Source organism: Aulonocara stuartgranti (assembly GCF_965226115.1).
Source record: "Aulonocara stuartgranti genome assembly, chromosome: 4".
NCBI classification, from domain to species: domain Eukaryota; kingdom Metazoa; phylum Chordata; class Actinopteri; order Cichliformes; family Cichlidae; genus Aulonocara; species Aulonocara stuartgranti.
The window spans coordinates 18,768,714-18,787,524 of NC_138942.1; the positions used below are offsets into that span (position 1 = coordinate 18,768,714).

General features: G+C 42.4%; 1 protein-coding gene across 6 annotated transcripts in view; it reads right to left on the reverse strand.

Annotated features, from left to right (window-relative positions):
• Positions 1–18,811, reverse strand: part of LOC309705098 (voltage-dependent T-type calcium channel subunit alpha-1I-like) — a 218,399-nt gene that overhangs the window by 163,073 nt on the left and 36,515 nt on the right. The gene's annotated exons all lie outside the window — the stretch shown is intronic.

Sequence of the window (18,811 nt, forward strand, 5' to 3'; positions counted from 1 at the left end):
GTCTTTCACACATGCCCACTCACACTGTCTCTCCCTCTCTCTCTCTCACACACACACACACACACGGACAAGATCTCATTGTTGAAAGGTTTTTAAACTGGTTTCGGATATAAAAGCAAAGAGGTGGAAGTGACAGAAACTGAAAAGCAACAAGAGGAAGTTTTGTGTGGTGTGGACAGGTTTTTTGTTTTATTGCCACTTTAAAAATGTATGATCACTTTTCTGTGTAGTATCACCAAGGCGAAATTTACCTCACGTTCAAGCTACAAACACGAGCAGATAACTACAAGCATGTATACGTGGGCGTGATTTCCGTCATTTCCATGCATGCATGGATCAGTAAATGTGTTTGTTTGCCCTAAATCCTATAGAGGGATTAAGAGCCAGTGGGAGAAAAGACTTTGTTTTTATAGGGTAATGATATTAAGGGCTATTCATTACAAGGAGAGAAAATAGGACAGCGGTGATTTAGGGGCCGGTATATCTGACAGCTCCGGAGATAATCCTCGGAAGATGTTAAACCAGGTAGAGAAAGCGAAAAAGGGAAAAGTCACCAACTTGAATGTTTGCATATCTCTATATCTGTTTACTGCACATGCTGTCTCTCTAACCGGACTGTAACTTGTCTGTTTTAAATAAGCTTTACCATGGCAACAGCTGCTTCCTGTGGCGGAAGGAAGTTTATTCTTACTCTGTTGTGTTTTATTTCCCATGACAAAGCTTCTTAGGGAGACCCTGCAGCTATTACCGGCGAGTACAATTAAGTAGGAGACAGCTTTGCAGAAACGGTTGGAAGGAGAGTGTTCGTGTGTGTGTGTGTGTGTGTGTGTGTGTGTGTGTGTGTGTGTGTGTGTGTGTGTGTGTGTGTGGTAACGACAGTGAAAAAAAACAAATCACAAAATTGTTTTATCTAACTTCTCTGCATCATAATATCACTCCTACTCATTTGCTGTGATTCTCTCTTTCAAAACACCCCTCCATGCTGGGCAAGCTTCCTCTGTGTTGTTGTGTTTTTTCGTGCATAATGATGATGATTGATGAATGTGTGTGACACGGAGATGCTGAGAGAGACGGAGCGACGGAGAGAGAGAGACCACGCACAAGGCCCTGACTGATGTTTCGCACTGACACATCCACACAGAGACACATTCACACGTTCTCAACGTACACGCTCTCGCACATTAACACCCTTAATTGGGGTAACGGATATACAGTCACCCATTTAGCCGCACTATGAGCTAAAGGCTGTGATGAGCCATGGAAAAACTTGCTTTCCCCCTCCCACACACACTCACTGCGACAGTCTGAGACAGACACAGGAAGAGGCTGGATCGAAAATAACAGTAAAAAAAACCCAAAAACATATTGTGGATTATTTAGGCAACACACTCTTCAGTGCAGTGATTTCAAACGGCCAGTTTGAATGTAGAAAGCTGTGAAAGGTTGTGTTTTTATTTCTTGCTTAGATTAAAAAATACCCCAGGCATGGAAGTAAAGTCTAAATCTCTCAGTGACTCACTGAATAAGCTCAAAAAAGATGGATGAAGATGAAGAATTTGAGGCTTAAAATAACAACAGTTTGTTGTCTGAATTCTCCATTATACTCGGCCGGTATCTTTGGTTAAGGATTTTTTATTCGTGATATGTAAACCAGTAATCGAGCCTGTTTTTGCAACTAAAATCCATCGATATGACATTTGAATCCTGCTGTGCGACCTTTGCCCGTCTCCAGGCCTTTGAAGCTGTTCACCAAATTAACTGACTCATCTTGAACTGTGACATGAAAGAGCTGTTTTTCAATTAAAACACACACACACACACACACACACAGAGCGACAATTGCGATTAGCATCATTGTGAATTTGTGCACCACAACAGGGATATTATACTAGCCAATACCCCTTCTAGGCAGCCCGGAGGCATGGCTGCTGAACGACAAATAGAGTATACATGCAGTTTTTACCACTATTAAAAGCCCAGCAAAAAGTATGTTGGTACCTGTGCGTGCTGTGGAGTGACATTAGATTTGGGAAAATATGTGATTGTTTAGGAGAGTCAAACGGTTAACAATGGACACAGTGGTCTTGGGTTGTTTTCACCCCTGCGGTCCATTTAAATGGTTCATTTTTGCCAGTGTGAACACTGTAATCACACAGAGACCCTTTGGAGGAGGTGACCTCAGTAAGGCTCCAAATGAACTACAGGACAGTTTGTTTATGGTGTGATCTCGAGCTTAACCATCTACCTCTCCCGTAGCCACTTATGCTTTGCATTCTCAATGCAGGAAGGTACTATACATGTGCAATCTGTGAAATCACTGTAAATTCTCTGTGTTCTCCAGTAGTGCAGAACACAGCACCTTCTTCCTGTATTTGCTTTTGCAGCTCCCGCCCCAGATACATCTGGCCAATGACTGGACTGAACATTCTCACATGATTTGTAGCAACACACTTTAGTTTGCTTGGAGTTCACTTGGATTTTTCTCAGGGTGAAAATAAACCAAATCATGATGAGTTTGTACATGTTTACAAACTCATCAACTGATTCAGACCAGAGGAAATGAACTATAGGTGTAAAACACTAAGACTAAAGATGGAAATTCAGTATATTGTAAAATTATAAATTGTTATTTCTGCGTGAAATCAGCTCAGTGTTACTTGATGAACGTGTTTTAGCTTGTATGACAGCAGTAGATGTAAAATATATATCGATTACTATACTGTAGCTTATCTGCATCCTGCTCTCAGAGGACAGCAGTCTAAACAGTGCTGCTGAGATCTCCCTCTTCCCAGCTACCGCCTCCTCACTCTGTCTCTACAGGTGAACTCAGACATCCTGGTGACTCTCCTTGTATCTACAATCTTATTCTTTCGGTCACCTACAGCTCGTGGGCATAGGTGAGGATAAACCAGAAAACTGACAGCTTCTCCTTACGGCTCAGATCTTTACTTCCCCTACTTGTAAACTCATAAATTTGTTGAGTACATTTACAGAATTTTCAATTTTTGAAGAAAAAGAATGTTTTCACACAACAGCAACAATAATTGAGCCATTTGGAGGTAAAAGGTGAGGCACTGCATCCCTCTGTGTAATGATTAATGCCAGCTGTGTTGCTGTGGAAGACAATCCAAATCAGGAGATCTGGAAAAGAACTGATAGCATATCTGACACATTGTGGCTCATAATCCTCAGTTTCCACAGGGGAAAGTTATTAAAAATTGGCTCCCTGTAATGTTGCATTATGAGTTTCAGAAGTTAGAAAGGCTGGATTGGAAAGTTTTTTATTAATCCTTTATTTATCCAGGTAAAAAATCTCATTGAGATTAAAAATCTCATTTCCAAGAGAGACCTGGCATCATAGCAACAAAAGTCACACACCACATAGGTATACAACATTTAAAACAAATACAATATCGCATACAAACATGTGTAAAATATACAATAACAATTACCGTGGATTTTTTTTTAAAACCAAAAATACAGCCGAGTTGTGCGTGATGTGTGCTATATCTATATTTGTGGGTATGTAACCAATCTGGGTCCGACAAAGCCCTCTCAGGCAGCAGCCTGAGTGTCACACTTACTTAAAGAAACACCCCATTTCAACTGCACTTAAATTCTCTCACTGTGTCATGGTGAGGTGACACAATATTATCAGCTGAGAACACACACACACACACACACACACACACACACACACACACACACACACACACACACACACACAAGTGTACACATAGTCATGTGTGACTGGGCTGAAAAATGAGAACACTGAGCATTGAAAACACGAGGCAGATCCCTGATGATCGGTACTGTCCCAGGTGTGTGTGTGTGTGTGTGTGTGTGTGTGTGTGTGTGTGTGTGTGTGTGTGTGTGTGTAAAACATAATGCACCATTGGTCCATTGCAACACAGACAGTGGCTAATGCTATTAGAATCACTGCAGGGCAAGTATCCCTTGAGAAGACAACTTAGGCTTGCACAAGAACCATACACACCCCCTCACAACAGACAGAGTCACACACACACACACACACACACACACACACGCACGCACACACACACACACACACACACACACACACACACACACACACACACTCCTTGTCGCTTCAGTTAAGGCTGCGCTTCATTCAGTGACCTGAGACAAACCAGCTTTGACACATATTGCTGAGTGATCAAAACAACACATTATTTTGTTACTGAGACTATCAATATAGCCAATGAGAGAGTCTAATATATTTATAAACCAGTCACTGACAGGGGAGCCAGCAGTGAATATGATGGCTGGCTTTTTGACAGCACCATAAAATTGCCTTCTAAAATGTGATAAATGCGACTCTCATATAATGGAGAGGAACATAATTCCCACTCTCCATTTTTACCTCGCCAAGTAAACCCTAATATGTCTACTTTAGGACCATTGTAACATTTAAATATGTCAGCACAAATGGACTTTGGAGTATGATCAAACAACTTTATTGCACACTCCTTACTGGTTTTGACAAACTTGAAAGGACAGCTTAAAGTAATCTCTGCCTTGCCGTTTAAGGTCAACATTCAGTGTAAATTTTGCCTCTCTGAACCATTGTTTTATTTTACACCAGCTAGGCTCCATGCTTTCACCTTCCATCCATCCATTTTCTTTGACTTATCCAATTCTTTGACTTGTGGATAACTCGAGCCTTTCCCAGCTGTCACAGGGCGAGAGATGGGGTACACAGAACTACAAAATAGGTCCAAACAAGTTAGGTATGATGATAACTCTGTGGCTGTGGATATAAAAGCGGATATAGAAGAAAAAAAACACTTCTTCCAAAAATCTTCTTTTGTTTTCGTGCACAAAAAATAGTATAGCAGACTAACAATGTCGTGAGATGATTACAGTAAGTCATAAAATTGAAATAAAGAATATCCAGGAAGATTTTAAGGGTGAAACTGAAAGAACTCATAGTTAGGTCCATATACTTTTAGACACTGATATATTTTTTTCATTTTTTATCACAATATCAACACAAATTTAAAGTGCAGGCTCTCAGCTTTAATTTCAGGGGTTGAAGACAAACACTGCATCAACCGTTGAGGAGTATCAACCATTTTTACACACAGTGGCTTATTTTTAAGTGCTTAAATGTAATTGTATGGTCAAAAGCCATTAAATGGACAGATGCGAACTATTAGTTGACTTTGTCTTATTAAATTAGGCAGGTTAAGAGTGATTCCAGGTGTGGCATTTGCATTTGGAAGCTGTTGCTATGAGCCCACATGTTTAAAAACGAGTGAAACAGGCCATCCTTAACCTGCTAAATTATTAGAAGTGGCCAGAAAAATGTGTGGTGCATTCTGAGTAACGGTGAGATTGGCACAATGACAAGGGCTGGATATACACAAGCAAGAGTAGTGGATGCTTTCAAGATGCTTTCCATGGTAAAGAACCAACCTCCAGAAAATCCAGCCAAGTACAGAATGTTCTAGAGAGGTGTGGAAATTTCTTCTTCTCATTATCTACTATACAGAGAAGGCTTCATGAGAAAATTCACAAGGTTCAACTCAAGGAGTAAGTCATTTATCATCCCTAAGAACCAGAAGGCCAGATTAGACGTTGCCAGAAAAACTATCCAACACAGCCAAATCGGTTAGGGAATGTTATTCTATGGAGAAATTAAACTAAGATCAAACTGTATGAAAATGTTGTGGGGAAAAGAATTATGGAGAACCCTCAGAATAGCTTTTAATTTGAACCACAGAACATCATCTGTAAAACAAGGTGGAGGCATCATAATGCATGGATATGTGTGGCTTTCAACGCCACTGGATCACTGGCGTTTACTGGCAATATAAAAGAGAGAAGAAGAAGCCCAGTGAGTTCTGAAGTGTGCAGAGATTCACTGTCTGCTCTGATTCAGCAAAATGCAGCAAGTTGACTGGACAACACTTCACAGTGCAGATGGGCAATGAAACAAAACCTTGACAGCGATCCAGGAGATTTTGAGATTTTGAAGGTAAAAGTCTGGAATATTCTGCAATGGCTAAGAGAAGTGCCTGTGAAATAGTTCAGCTACATTTGTAGAAAACAGGACACAGTCTGAATGTGATTAATTAAGTCTTTCACCATTAAGGCAATATTTTTGGTCAGCAGTTTAAGCCCATGTTCATTATAGAAATGCAACTTCACAGCCAAAAAAAAAAAAAAGACAAAGAAAAAATAATGTGCCTTTGCCCAAAATTACACAGATCTATTTATTCTAAGAAAGTAAACTAGGCAGAGAACACATTGCATGTGACTGTGTTATGTGGAGGCATGCAGGGATTTCAGTAAATCATGAAACTCTGTGGTTTGTTAGTCTTTAATTACAGTTAGTATCTGGCAACATCAGTGACTGTGACATCAGAGCGTTGCGTCAAACGTATGGTGAATTTGAATGCAAACTTTTATTAGCTTAATTATTAGGAGATTGAAAAATATGACCAAACCTCAACAAAAAAAAAAAAAAGGTAAACTCGAAGACTCAAGCCAAGTTCTCGAAATCCACTATCAAATTGTACAATCCTTCACTGGCTTATGGTGGATCAAAGATGGGAAAGAAGAGTTTGTGAGCAACTGCTGTAAACCTCAAAATCAGAAACACCATCATGTACAGAAGAACCTATTTTTCCAGTTTTAAATTCAGCAGATCATCTGAACCCCATGTTCATATCTAAATGCACTGACTTGAGCTGGATAAAAGAAGTGGCTGTTTAATTTATTTCAGTCTTAAATGTAGTTTGCAGCCCATCTGACGACACTACTGCCAATGGGCCTCACCTGCTCTTATTGGCTAGCTGAGGAGGGACATTGAGGGACATAAAAGATAGAAAAGGTTAATCTGCATAATTTTTATTTTTTATTTTTATTTTTATTTTTTTTTATTTAACCTTTATTTAACCAGGAATGTCCCGTTGAGATCAAAGACCTCTTTTTCAAGGGAGTCCTGGCCAAGAGGCAGCACATTTCAAGACAAATACATACGAACAAATAAAGACATAAACAGCAGTGTGTTCTTCATATAAGGGACTCAATCCCTATGCAGGTCACACCACTGCTTGCGCCAAATTGGGTAGTTTGATTTTTTGATTCCATTTTTTTTTTTTTACCTTGAAATGAGCAAAAATATCCACAACTACTGCAGTGAAATTGGCTGTCCCCTGCAGCCACAGCCAGGCACTTAAAGGTATTTCAGTTAGTAAGTGACATATGGGTGTCAAACCATCTTCTGCTTTCAGCAGCATTATCCTGACTCTGCAGCATTGCCAGAATGGCCCACACATTTGTTATGGATCACAGACCAGCAAGGTGGGCAGATTCACCCCTAATAACCATATGCTGTGCAAAGGTGGCACTTTATTTGGTCCATTTAAAAGAAATAGTTCAGTGTTTACAGATTAGTTCAGGTAAGAAATAAAAACTCTCAGAATAAAGTTGAACAAGTAGCCGTTTTAATTCAACAACAGTGTAAATACACAGTACAAATAAGCAGTGAAAAGATCGCATTATCACCGAAGCGTAAAGATGAACAGAGTGCATTATTACAGCAGAGCCGAATCAGATGCCTTCTGTTTGGCTGTTGTCTCATTTGCTTCTGCATTGAATGAAATGTTTCTAACTGACTGACACCCAAAATAAATTCACTTCATATGAAATGGTTTGCAGCTGCTTGTGGCACACAAGTAATTACAAGCAATCTCTGCCCAGTGCAAAAGATGATGAAGTGGAGCAAAGAAATGAGTCAAAAAAGTCAAACATCAGAGAAGAAGAACTTGGGAGGGACTTGGGGTTCAAATGCATTGTCCATTTTTCTCTTGTTATGGCAGAAAATAAAAATCCCGCTAAAACAAGCTTTGTTTTTTCTGCAGGAACTAGCGGCTTTTCTCTCAACTATGGTTTTTAGTTTCCACAGCAATTAACTTTTTGATCTAAGGAACGGATGAAAGATTGCCTTTGATTCTCCTTTAATCTAGCTTCTTCCTTTTGGAATTTTAAATTTCCAGTTTCCAATTGAGTGTCTTAATCCGCATCCTCTCCCTCCCCTTTTCCCCTCCTCTCATCTTCTTATCCACTTCTCTGCCTTTTTCTCTTGCTCTCATTCTCCATGTTCTTCTACCCCCACCTCTTTCTTTACTTCTGTCTCCAACTGTGTCTCTCTCATTCTATGATGAAGAGGATACTGAGCCCCCTGTCAGAAATCATCTTAAGAGAGTGGCTGCCAGTGGATTACACTGAATCAGTGGCCCAATCAGTTTAATCTGTTTTAACAGCATTAGCTCTGGCAGCCAAGACTATTGCTGTATATAGACTGTATTGAGTGCATCTTTCAGTACTTAAGTCATCCTGAGTTCCCTGCTGTATTAAATCCTTGCCAACACCACGACAAGCTAACGCTAACAACACCTTGCAGTGTGAAAGGGCTCAATATATTAGCATTAGCATCATGTTAACAGCTTTTAGACTAGAGGGAAAGTTAAAGTTCAAGAGCAATGACAGTGGCAGGAGTTTAGACAGGCAGGGAAATGAATGAGAAAGAAGCAAAGAAAGAATGGAACAATAGAAACTGGATTATGGCTTGCTGCACAGAGCGAGGAGACGTCAACCGGAGACCTGAAATAGTTCTGTTAAGCAGAAATTTAAAATGTCAAATCAAATTTGCTGTTTGATTTAGACTTTGCTTTTCAATTTAGTATTAGCTTTAGTTCAATTTAATGGAAATTGCATATTTCTGCATGTCTTTTCTCATATCCCTTGTGACCACAGCTCATTTGTCTTTTCTTTTACTCTCCAATTCACAAACAAAGCTGCCCTTTAATGCACAAGCACTGTCATTTCAATTGGGTTTGGGTCCACATGCAGCTCTCTTGTTCACAAAGGCAGTTTCACATCCCAAACTTTATGTATGTCCCACACAAACAATGAATATAATGCCAATTTATTTATTTATATAACAAATAAACAAGTGTCTCTAACTGTACAAAATCATCCATGCAATGCACTTGTTAGCACTGATCCCTCGTCAACCTCTCATCTATAAAAATGGTCACTTTTGGCTCCAAAAAAAGGAAAAGAAAAAAACCCCAAACTGTTAAAGTCAAGGCTTTAAAGTGGGACTGCACACAAAGAATGGGTGGTGTCATGGCAGTTTCATCCATCTTTTCATATCCCATCTGTCTGTTTGTAAGATAAAAGCAGAGGACTGCAGAAGACAGAAAACAGAGCTAACACAGTGACTGATCCACATAAGAAAAGCTCCTATCGCGGCCCAGCTTATCAGCGCATTTATTATAAATTCTTATATGTGTGTGCATGTGTAAAGTAAAGTAAAGAGCTTTAGCCTCCGTGCATTGTGGAAAGATTTCTGTGCACACTCTCTTGTGTGTTATTGGCTGATTTATTACAGTCTCCTCCAGTTTCCCAACACAAATCCATACAGGCGAGGGAGAGGAGGTCCAATAATGCTGCCAATGATTTACTATTAGAGTTCTTGCTGTCATTCTTTCACCCTGATAAATAACACACGTTTCCCTCCGGCTGCCTGTGTGTGAGGCAGGGAGAGCTCACACTCATAGGCGTGCCAGATAAAGCAAACGGTCAATCGTATTTACTGGCATGTGAGAGCATCTACTCGTAGCCTGGTAGCTTCAGTGACTGTTTGTGTGTGCTCCAAACCATATCATGCAGTGGTCTGGGTTTTTGCAGCGGCAGGGGGACTGAAGACAATCAATTCACATTAGGGGCAGATTGCCGGACAGCTGCAGGTGCACATATAATATGCGTGCAGTTTGTCAGTGTGAACGTGTGTTTGTGCATATTTTTCTGTGTGCGTTTGAGATGCTGCCTTATGTCAGATAATGGGCTTTGTCCTCTATTCCTCTCGCCTTTGCCATCCACACAAACAAACCATCACGCACAGCCAAACTAGGTAGTAAGTAACAGTAATGAGGACAGTGGAGGCTATCATTGTCACAGGTGTTTCTTAATTGGCCAAAGAACTATGATCTTTCTAATTTAAAGCACAGGAGAGGATTTGAGGCCGTGTTTTGTGTTTTAGCGTCACTGTGACGCCTTCATCCTCCCTCACCTGAGATCTGACTTAAAAGTTACTTGTTAACCAGCACGCCGGCATGAAATCTGCAGCGCTGTCTGCGAGGTGCTGAAAATCCATTCTGTGCTGTTTTGTTGTGTGCTATTTAAAGTTGCCTAAAAGCTTCAGTGCCTTAAGATCAAAGCAATGAAGTCAAATTCTGTTTAACGTGGGCTTTCTACAAGGGGGAAAACAAGGAGGGGAGGAGAGGAACAGAGTTTTGGGGGAAGAGGAAGTGATGGAGGAGGAGAAATAACGACAGATCCATTCCTCTTTTTCTCCTCTGCGGGGCAAAAAGCGTCGAGTTGAACATCTGTCAGCACTCCTTATCTCTTCTCCCCTTGTCTCCTCACTGTCTCTTCCTCTCCTTTTAGAAATCTCTTTCCCGTTGCTTTTATGCCCTGACAGGAAACTGCCATCCAAAGTTTAAAAACTCAGGGAGAACTGGCACAAGGTGCACGGGCGTGTGTTTCTGTACAACTTCATGTCGGTGTGAGAGAGAGCGAACGAGACAAAGAGACGGCAGACTTAAGCCCCGATATCAACCCCGAGGAGAAATGATCTCAATTTTCATGTTTCCTCCCTCACCAATGAAACATATGTCTATCCCAGAGTACAGTGCGTGCATTTCTGCATGCATTTGTGTTTGTGTTTACAGCTCGATGTGAAGCCAGAGAAGGGGACGTGTAGAACAAATACAACACGAGCACAGAATAAGCACCAAGAGGCAGAGATGGGTGAAAGCTAGAGACGGTGAAAACCGGATTTACAGACAACGAGGAGGGGTAAGGAAAAGATTGAATCGGGAAAGAACATGAACACACAAGAGAGGATTGCGTGCACAGACAATGGGAGCTATGAGGGGAGGGGGAGAAAAAATGGAGATGACAGAAAAAAAGTTGCACGGCCGGGTGAAAAACGCAGAGGTGAGGTGACTTGGGCGAGTGAGACGGAAGGGACAGAAACAAAGAAAGACAACATAGTAAGAGGGAAGGCTGTAAGCAGGGGTGACAGGAAGAAGGTAGAGGATGATGTGTGTTTCTTACTCTGAATCTGAATAAGTACGCGGGACCACTGTGTGCGGTAAAACCATCTCTTTTACATCTCTTTTACTTCCTGTATTACCATCTACCGGCATGCATTGCCAGTGCGTAACACGTAATTACACAATCAAACAGTGAACACATACTGCCCATACAACAAATGTACCAGAGACAATTATGAATACACCACATCTCCCCTTTTAAACAAAAACAGAATATTCCTTTTCTCAGGACAGAACTTCTCTTTTTCAAAGCCATACAAGAACATCTGGCAAACAATCTGCATTACATTTTTAACCTTTTGTTTTTGTTTTCTTGTTCTTTTCTTTTCTTAACAACTCTTTTTAGCTTTATTTTACTGTGCTCTACAAAACCCTTATAACACAGTTACATAACAACAACCTTTTTTTTTTCTTACAGATCTAACTTTTTAGGTTTAACTATTGGCCTCCCTGACTTGGTTCTGACCACATCAGTGTTAACAGGTGTAGCAGGGATCACACTGGGTGTTTGAGGCTTCTGCAACACAGGCACATTAGCAGGTTCATGCACAGGTGAACTTAAAGGAATCAAATGCACACGATTACGCCTCACAGTCCCTTGTGGTAACTCCACTGTGTATGATCGGGGTGTAGAGTGATTTTGGATAACAGTGCCTGTAGTTTTGACATCAGTCACCCAAACTTGCTCTCCTGGGGACAGGTTGCATAAAGGTTTTGCGCGGTGGCGCCTGTTGAAGTTTGCCATGTCCATCATCCTCTTCTCCCTTTCCTTTCGAGCGAGCAGTGCGTTGTCCGGCAGTGTGGGCTCCAGCTGCGATGGAAGCATCGGCAGTGTGGTTCGCAGACGTCTGCCCATTAAAAGCTCTGCAGGGCTGTATCCGGACTGCAGTGGTGTAGCTCTATAGGCAAGAAGAGCTAGATAAGGATCAGCTGCTTTTTTCAGAAGATTTTTTACAGTCTGCACAGCACGTTCTGCTTCTCCATTACTTTGCGGAAACTTGGGACTGCTTGTGATGTGTTTGAAGCCGTATGCTGCTGCAAAGTCTGTAAAGATTTGACCTGAATACTGTGGTCCATTATCAGACATGAGGACCTCTGGGATGCCGTGACGGGCAAAGAAAGATTTCAGGTGAGTAATGACATCGTTTGATTTTGTCCTGTTTAACAAAGCAATCTCAACAAATCTAGAGTGATAGTCAACAGCGAGAAGGTAAGTTTTCCCTCCCAGCTCGAAAAGATCTGTGCCCACTCTCTGCCATGGGCGGGCAGGGTATTCTGTTGGCATGAGTGGCTCACTGTTATTGTGTCTTTCTTGAATACACGTTTTGCACTTGAGCACCATCTCAGAGATTTGTTGACTCAGCCCGGGCCACCACACTGTTTGGCGTGCACGAGCTTTACATTTTACAACACCTTGATGTCCTTCGTGTAGTTTTTCCAGCACCTCGTTTCTCATTGCTGAAGGAATGACAAGCCGTGTGTCTTTTAACAAAAGGCCGTCTTCAACAGTGAGCGTGGCTCGGTCAGGCCAGTAATTTCGCAGTAAAGGCTCTTGTTTTGCATGTTCTGGCCAGCCTTCGGTGCACATGTCCATGACGCGAGCACACACACTGTCGCTTTTCAGTTGTTCCTTCAGTGTTTGCATATATGATGAACTGACAGGCATGTTTGCTACAATACTGTCGACATATATGTCTGTGCTTTCCATTAGCTCTTTGTCTGACAGGTTCATGGGTTTTTTCAGAGGTGAGCGGGACAAAGTATCTGCTGTCCAGAGCGATTTCCCTGGGGCGTACTGCACAGTGTACGAGTAACGCATGAGTCTCATTCTGAATCGCTGGATCCTGGGTGGCAAGAGATCCAGAGCTTGTCCTCCCAGTAAGGAAACGAGAGGTTTGTGGTCCGTTTCAAGACAAAAATGTTTACCAATCAGGAAATCACGAAAACGCTCACACGCCCATGTAGATGCCAGTGCCTCTTTTTCCACTTGTGCGTATCGTTGTTCTGTAGGAGAAAGGGACCTCGATGCATACGCCACTGGTCGCCATCCTTCTTCCCACAGCTGCAAAAGAACACCTCCGAGACCATAGGATGAAGCATCTGCTGATACTTTAATGTCTCTGTTGGGGTCATACATTGCGAGCACTGGGGGTGAGGTCAGGGCATCTCGTAATGTTTTGAAAGCTCTCACTTGGTCAGTTCCCCAATACCATGCGTTCTTTTTGGAAAGAAGATCTCGCAGGGCTTTGTCTTTTTCAGCTAAATGGGGGATGAACTTGCCCACTTGATTCACCATGCCCAGAAAACTGCGCAACTCTGACACATTAGTTGGCTCTGTCATTTCTGTAATTGCCTCCGTTTTCTTCGGGTCAGGACTGATTCCTGTATCCGCTATGATGTGACCCAAGAAAGCAACCTTGCTCTGGGAGAGCTCGCATTTTTCAACATTCAGCGTTATGCCTGCTTTTTCCAGTCTTTGCAGTGTAGCATGGAGACGGGAATCGTGCTCCTGATGGTTACGTCCCCACACCAACACATCGTCAATGTGACACACCACTCCTTCGAGACCCTCGATGACCTCCGCCATCATGCGCTGAAAGTGTTCGGGCGCTGAGTTGATCCCAAACGGTAGGCGGTTAAAGTGGAACCGCCCAAAGGGTGTGATGAAGGTGGTGAGTTTGGCAGACTCATCGGACAGGGCAATCTGCCAGAAGCCCATGTTGGCATCCAGTTTGCTAAACACTTTGGCTCCTGCGAGCATTCCGAGACTTTGTTCAACCGATGGCAGCACATATTTTTCCCTGCACACATACTCATTTAGTCCGGTAAAGTCTACGCAAAGTCTTAGCCTAGGGCTGTTTTTCTTTGGAACAACAACCATGCCGGCACACCAATCCGTTGGTTCCTCAACTCAGGTAATGACACCAAGCTCTTCCATTCGTTGGAGTTCCTCTTTTACCCTTCCCATCAGAGGCAGAGGAAGCCTTCGCGGAGTTTTGAGTGAGTACGGCACAGCATTCGGTTTGAGTTTAATGTGATAGGCCCGCTGCACTTTCCCTAGACCATTGCAAAGTTTAGGGTAAGTAGTCTTCAGAGTGTCCATTGAAACCGCGTCAACTCGCACCAGCAGGCCAAGAGCTGTAATGGCGGGCAGGCCTAGCAGTGGAGTGCTCAGGTTTCTTACAACATAGACCTTCTCTGTTGTCTGTTTCGCTCCATAGTTGAGCTGTAGCTTTGTAAAACCTGCAACGTCCAGTGGTGTTTTTCCAGGGCCTAACAAAGGTTTTTCTGGCTGCTGGAGAACTGGTCTGTGTTCGTTAGCACAAATCTTTGATAAGTCCGAGTCAGCTATTACAGTCACATCTGCTCCAGTATCCAGTTTGAAAGTGATTTTTGCATCTTTCACTTGTATGTTGGCTGTCCACGCCTGGCCGTCACTGGAAACTGAGCCTAGGAAGAAACCTTGCTCCTCTTCCTCCTCAATACTTTGCACTGTCTTGCTTTGTCTGCAGACTCGCTGGTAGTGACCTTTTTTTCCACATAAATGACATTTTGCATCATTTGCTGGGCACTCAGGTTTCGGATGTGGAGAGCCTCCGCACTTGTAGCATTTGTTACTTTGTCTCTTGCTATATTGCTGTTGTGTTTTGACAGTTTTATTTTTGAACATGTTGAACTTTGTTTTGTCGTGCTTTTGTATCACTCTGTCAACTGTTTTCGCATTTACATGCATTACATTTGTTTCACTTCTCAAAGCTGACTGTTGCTTTTTGATTTCTTCTGACTGCCTGGCCATATTTATAGCTTTATCCAAGTCCAAGTCTTTTTCCATCTGCATGCGCTCAGACAGCCTCGTGTCGGCCAAGCCCACTACTATTCTGTCTCTTATCAGCTCATCGTGGAGCGGTTCCGTAGTTACAGTGCTCTGCTAATGCATGCAAGGCAGTCACGAATGCATCAACAGTCTCATTCGGCTCTTGTTTGCGCATATTAAAACGTGCGCGCTCATAAACAACATTTTTCCTGACAATGAAAAAGTTGTGGAAGCTATCTCTCACTTTAGCATAGTCCCGTTGGTCTACATCACTTAACTTTAGTCCTCTCAGGACGTCATCCGCTTCGTCTCCCATACAATATATGAGAGTGTTCACTTGATTTTCCTCCGAGCTCGCAGACAGATTACTTGCCTGACGGAATCTCTCGAAGTGACGGACCCATCTTGTCCATTCGTGTGGTTTGGAAAAATCAAAGGGCTCCGGTGGTTGGATGCTAAGCGTAGCGCTGGGAGTGCTAGCCACGGTGCTAACTCCTGCCCTCGGACGATCGTCTACGTCGTCATTCGGCATTTTGTTTCCACCTTCCCCTTCTCCTCACACTCGGCAGATGTATGGAGTCTTACGAGTCACACAGCACTTCTGACACCATGTGTGATTCTTACTCTGAATCTGAATAAGTACGCGGGACCACTGTGTGCGGTAAGACCATCTCTTTTACTTCCTGTATTACCATCTACCGGCATGCATTGCCAGTGCGTAACACGTAATTACACAATCAAACAGTGAACACATACTGCCCATACAACAAATGTACCAGAGACAATTATGAATACACCACAGATGAGAGGAGATGAGAGGAGATGAGAGCACTGAGGACTGTGGGGAGGAGGAGGAGGAGGAGGGGGGAGGACACACGGGGCTGGAGAAAGGAAAAGAGAACGAGAGCCGAAGTGTTTCGGGGAATTTGTTGCTGTGTCTTGTGCAGAAGGGAAAGCATATTAAACTGCACACACACGGACACGCACAAAGAAACACGCAGCACTTTAAAGGGAATGATATAGGGGTGTGTAATGCTGATGCGTGTTCTTATCCATCCATTTCTCCTCCCTCTTTTCTTCTTTTTTTGCTTTTCACACCTCATCCGAAAAAAACCTTAGAGCTCGAATGAAGCCAAGCAGCTTCCTAATTACCTCATTTGCATAAACATGCACACTGTGTGAGAGGGGAGGAAGTGGGAGAGGATGGAAGAGCTTCACCTGGAGACAAAAAAAAAAAGAAAAAGAGCGAGTGAGGGATGGAGATGACACTGTGGAAACAGGAAAAGTGATTGGGACAAAAGTGTGGCACTTGCTGACGGAGTGAAAACTGTCAAAACTTGTCTTACCCCTCGTCCTCTCTCATGATTTTCTACTCTCTCACCCAGTTCTCATCATCTCACCCTCTTCTTTCCTTTTTAGAATTGTCTGAGGAGAACTCATTCTCTACTGCCTGACTCCCTCTTTTCTTTTTTTGCTTCCTTTGCCAAACTGTAGGTATCGCCTCGCCAGCATCAGTCTCCTCCTCTCCCGCGTCACGCCCCTTTGCTTTCCTCCTCCACTTTCAGCGCTGTCTTCACCATCATTTCCTTCCCATCTCTCACTACTCCTCTCATTCTCACCCTCTCTTTCCCTTCCTCTCCTCCTGTTTTTTTCCGTCTCCCCTCACAGAGTGCTGTGTCAGGTCTTTTCACCCTCAGCAGTGTGAAATGAGATTTGAATATGGCTCTCGGAGCATTTGTGGCTTGCCTAAACCCCCCTCCCCCTCCCCCTCCCCAACCCCCATCCACGTACATAAAAATAAAGCAAAGCCCACTCGTAATGGTAAAGAATTGTGACGCCACTTGAGTGCACGTCAAGGGAAAGGGGTGAGCCGAGAGATGATTTCAGGAAGCTGGAGGAGACAGGGAGGATAGGAAGGTGAGGACTGAGCAGAGCAGCAAAAGAGAGCCGGGAAGAGCAGAGAAAAGCCGAATTGGCCACTGGTGAGCCATGAATATAAAGAGGGGATCAGCAAGAGAGAAAAAAATGTGAAATGGATGAAAATGAAACACAGATAGGGCATCAAGTGGAGTACAAAAAAAAAAACAAAAAAACCCCCAAACTAGGCAGAATAGAGAGAGGGAGAGAGACTTTCATTTAAATGCCCTAACCTTCTTGTTCGCCCATGTCTTTGCATTTTGAGTGGAGACCCTCCACCGAGAGAGCGACAGAGGGAATTGAATGAAGAAGAGAGCCAAACTGAGCTGAGCGTAAAATGGCCATGAAGTGTCAAGTGCTGGCCTCCTCTCCAGAGGGAAACCGGGGAGAGATAAGAAGGTCCCAGCATGTGTTTTGTATTTGGCTTCACATCAGTGCTGGTGAGATGGCCAATTTTTTCCTATAAAATAAAGACGGCGCCTTAAACCCTAAACTGACAGAACAAAAGAAGTCAAGATCTTCTAATATCACAATCGTGAAATTGCGATCGCGCATACAAGATTTATGTTCACGCATTCACGTAAACGGCTTTTAAATTGGCACTGAAGAATCCAGCTTACATGGAGAGAGATGAGAAATTCTCTCTGGCCAAGCTTCATTTTAATTACATCACATTTGGTTCTTCCGGTGGACGCATTAGATAAACTTTAGTTTTTATCAGAAAACAGAGTTACACATGAGGTCTCATGGTGCTGCTGCTGTGCTGCCTCTGCCACATTAATATTAAACAACTAACTGGCCTGTTGTTGTTTTTTTATACTGACTCAGGCCAAACACGTCGGCTTGTTGTATGCAGAAAACTTTTCATGCCCAAATAATTCTTATACACAAAGTCCAAGGTTGTTTTAGTCATACAGTTCTGCAGTTGAGGTTGAAGCTGTTCATTAGGTTAAAAAAAGACAGGGTTTAATTCTACTTTTACATTTAATTCTACATTACATTTGCATCTAATGTATTATCCCAAACCTATAAACTTAACTTCATTAAATCTGTATTATGACTTTTCCAAACAAGAAAAGCATTTTAACCTGCTCCCACTTCCACAAGTTTTACTATTCAATTTTAAATGCACTGAAAAATTAACAATACTCCATTATGACTCCTTTAGGGTTCTGTTATGCTTCAGTTAGTTATGAAAAACCTTAACTGAGAAGAATAGGTTTGAAAATATGGCTCAGACAGTTTGAGCACAGTGCTGTCACAAGTAGACGTTTTCACCATGACATGTTTTCTCTCAGTGGCCCATAGCAACTTATTTACAAAAAAACACAAATGTAAATTACACTTGAGTCCATGCATTACAAATTTGCTTTGTGAGTCTAATTTTGGTTCATGACTAAATCCCAGGTTTAGCTAATGTAAATGTTATTATCAAAACCAATTTTGAGTCCAAAATGAGGACACACGCCTTCCTCTGTTAAGCATCTTTATCTCTCTGTTAAGATGATCCCACACTACTCTAATAATGTTGGGATCATTTTCATGGTGAAAAATGAAGTCATTCCCAATCAGACATTTTCTAGATTGTTTCAAAAATTTCCTTTGGTTCCTGGATCTTTTGTATATTTGTCAACATGCTAAATAAATTGTTTACCTAAATGTTTTCTGGTGGAACACCCTGGTTGTGCTTGGCTAGTCTCTAAGTAGCTGTGACGAGGTTGATTAGTTTTGGTGGTGTCATTTTGGCGTTAAAGCAACACACCAAAAGTAGGGCAGATTCATCCATCCCATCTGCACCTTAATCGCTATTAAACACTTGTATTGACGTGCACTAAATGATTGATATTTCCTCGCCATCTCATTATTGTAGTGTTCTTACTCGGTTTTGCTTCCCTTCTATGAATTTCTACCTCTCACCTCATTA